This window comes from Capricornis sumatraensis, chromosome 16 (assembly GCF_032405125.1).
Source record: "Capricornis sumatraensis isolate serow.1 chromosome 16, serow.2, whole genome shotgun sequence".
Lineage (NCBI taxonomy): Eukaryota > Metazoa > Chordata > Mammalia > Artiodactyla > Bovidae > Capricornis > Capricornis sumatraensis.
The window spans coordinates 53702574-53706482 of NC_091084.1; positions in this window are offsets into that span (position 1 = coordinate 53702574).

Genomic DNA, 3909 nt, shown 5'->3' on the forward strand with positions numbered 1-3909 from the left:
TTATTTCTATTCCTCACCACAACCCTCTGAGGAAGACCAGATATACCTTATTAAGGCTCAGAGAAAGTATATAACTTGCCCAAGGTCACACAACTACTAAATTTATATCTGAATTGAAGTTTCTCTGACTTTAAATTCTAAGCACTTTTAACCTTTGGTTTTTGCTTTCCTGTGCTACCTATTAGTAAAACCTAATAAAATAAACTCGAAGAAAATTCTAGAATATCAAGTTTAAATACTACACTGCAAGTGCAAGCTAGTCACAGGACAATGCAGATGAACTATGATGTCATCATACAATTCATTTTCAAAATTCTCATTTAATCATCCCAACAAATTTGTGTGGTATGATACTCTTCAACTTTATATCTGAGAAAACAGACTCAAAAAGATTTTACAATTTGCCCAGGGCAGCATGGGAACTAAAATCCAGAACTTTGACTACAAGCTCATTGCGTATGCAGTTTTATCACAACGTCAGACTTAAACATAGGCATAAAGAACTCAGAAATCTGAGGTGAAGTTCTTCGCTTATTTATGAAGAACATCTGTTTATAATTAATAGCATGTGGAACACTGGGCATGCAGGAGGGAAGGAAGAAGTACCAGAGAGCCCTTTAGGGCCTCAAGTTGTCTAATCTAAACTTTCCTATTTCAAGAAAGCTCATTCAGTAAGAGGGAACACAAGGTCTAGGTGACAGAAAGCATTCTGGAGCTCTGATGCCTAAAGGTACTCTGAGCCACCAACTGAAAGCTGATCTGGTGCCTTCCTGGGACTGAAGACCAGCTGTGAGCCAGGGACCATGCGAGGCTCTTTCTAGGCACTGTTCTCCTCTTCCTCATGGTCCTTTGGGCTGGTGCTAGAATCCCTAGATTACAGGCGAATAAACCAGGCTGAGAGATAGAATGACTTCTCCAAAGTCACCCAACTAACACAGTGACAGAATGGGTGATCTAAATCCTGATTGCTACAACTTCAAAACCATTGTTTAATCTATAAGAATAATATAAGTAAAAAGTAATAGAAGGCAGACCAATGTTTGTGTGGGTGAGGGATCAGGGAGAGCAAGAGGAAGGGATTGCATAGGGGGTACCAGGAAATTTGTGGGAGGTGATTCCTCCCACAATTTGTGTGATATATTCACTATTTGAATTGCAATGATGGTTGCACAGATGTTTTCACATGCTAAAACTTAGCAAATGACATTAAATTTGTGTCATTTATTGTCTGTCAGCTTCACCTCAATGAACCTGTTAGGCAGGAAAAAAACACATTGTTCTTTTTACTAACCACTGACCAGGACCCCAGAATATTTGCCCTTTAATTGCATCTAATCACAGGAAAACCAGGCCAAACAGTTCTTTCTCTAACCAATTTAGTTCTGAGTTTATGTAAACTGTTAGTAAAACATCACAGAAAGATAGTTTTAAATATCTAAGAGTCACAAACTATTTCCAAACACTCTACAGCACTTCAGAATGCATATTCTAACAAATAAAACATTAATTACAAAATGAAGTCTGATAAAAAGATAGAGTAATGGCACTGGAAAAGACTCTGATGCTGGGAGGGATTGGGGGCAAGAGAAGAAGGGGACGACAGAGGATGAGATGGCTGGATGGCATCACCAACTCGATGGACGCGAGTCTGAGTGAACTCCGGGAGTTGGTGATAGACAGGGAGGCCTGGCGTGCTGCGATTCATGGGGTCGCAAAGAGTCAGACGTGACTGAGCAACTGAACTGAACTGAACTGAATGGCATTGCACAAACCTGGATTGAAACACATCCTTGGTTCTTACAAGTGAATCTATTCAGGTTGCTAAATCTGTATTCAGCTTCTCATTTAACTCATGTAAGAATTAAAATTTTAAAATTAAATAAATAAATAAAATAAAAAAATTTTAAAAAAAATGAAAGTGATAGTAAAAATGCTACCATTTATTAACATCATACTATGAGTCAAAGCTATGGTTTTTCCAGTTCCAGTACGAATGTGAGAGTTGCACCAAAAAGAAGGCTGAGTGCCTAAGAATTGATGCTTTTGAACTGCAGTGCTGGAGAAGACTCTTGGGAGTCCCTTGGACAGCAAGGTCAAACCAGTCAATCCTAAAGGAAATCAACACTGAATATTCATTGGAGGACTGATGCGCAAGCTGAAGCTCCAATACTTTAGCTACCTGATGCGAAGAGCTGACTCATTGGAAAAGACCCTCATGCTAGGAAAGATGAAAGATTGAGAGCAGGAGAAGAGGGCAACAGAGGATGAGATGATTGGATGGCATCACCAACTTAACGGACATGAGTTTGAGCAAACTCCAGGAAATAGTGAAGGACAGGAAAGCCTGGCATGTTGTAGTTCATAGGGGCACAAAGAGTCAGACACAATCAAGCAACCAAACAACAAATATGTGCCAAACACCAATCAAAGCACTTTATCTAATTATCTCATTTAATCTTGCCAACAATTATATGTTGTAAATACCACTTTATTCCCATCTCATAGATGAATAAAAAAAGTTACAGAAATAGTAAGTAACTGAGTTCATATAGTTAGTAAGTACAAGAGCTGGGATTTAAAATCACCTTGCAATATTATTATTGAAAAGGAGTATGTCAAGGCTGTATATTGTCACTCTGCTTATTTAACTTATATGCAGAGTACATCATGAGAAACGCTGGGCTGGAGGAAGCACAAGCTGGAATCAAGATTGCCGGGGGAAATATCAATCACCTCAGATATGCAGATGACACCATCCTTATGGCAGAAAGTGAAGAAGAACTAAAGAGCCTCTTGATGAAAGTGAAAATGGAGAGTAAAAAAGTTGGCTTAAAGCTCAACATTCAGAAAACGAAGATCATGGCATCTGGTCCCATCACTTCACGGCAAATAGATGAGGAAACAGTGGAAACAGTGTCAGACTTTATTTTTGGGGGCTCCAAAATCACTGCAGATGGTGACTGCAGCCATAAAATTAAAAGACACTTACTCCTTGGAAGGAAAGTTATGACCAACCTAGACAGCATATTAAAAAGCAGAGACATTACTTTGTCAACAAAGGTCCATCCAGTCGAGGCTATGGTTTTTCCAGTCATCATGTATGGATGTGAGAGTTGGACTATAAAGAAAGCTGAGCACAGAAGAATTGATGCTTTTGAACTGTGGTGTTAAGACTCTTGAGAGTCCCTTGGACTGCAAGGAGATCCAACCAGTCCATCCTAAAGGAGATCAGTCCTGGGTGTTCATTGGTAGGACTGATATTGAAGCTAAAACTCCAATACTTTGGCCACCTGATGCAAAGAGCTGACTCACTGGAAAAGACCCTGATGCTGGGAAAGATTGAGGGCAGGAGGAGAAGGGGACAACAGAGGATGAGATGGTTGGATGGCATCACCGACTCAATGGACATGAGTTTGGGTCCATGGTTTGGACTCTGGGAGTTGGTGATGGACAGGGAGGCCTGGTGTGGTGCAATTCATGGGGTCACAGAGTCGGACACGACTGAGCAACTGAACTGAACTGAACTGCAATATTATTCTGACGAATGAACTTGAAGAAAGAAGTAAAATATAATCTTGTGTGTGTTAGTCGCTCAGTCGTGTGCCACTCTTTGCAACCCCGTGGACTGCAACCCATCAGGCTCCTCTGCCCATGGGATTTCCCAAGCAAGAACACTGAAGTGGGTTGCCATTTCCTTCTCCGGGGGATATTCCTGACCCAGGGAGTGAACCCAGGTCTTTTGCATTGGCAGGCAGGTTTTTACCACTAGCACCACCTAGTACATTCTCTTTATTCTTCAAGCAAGTTTCACTAAATGAAGTTTCTCATATTGAAAGATAAGAACGTTTATTTTAATATTCTACAAATTAAACTTTTAACTGATTATGGCAAATAGTATGCACTTTACCC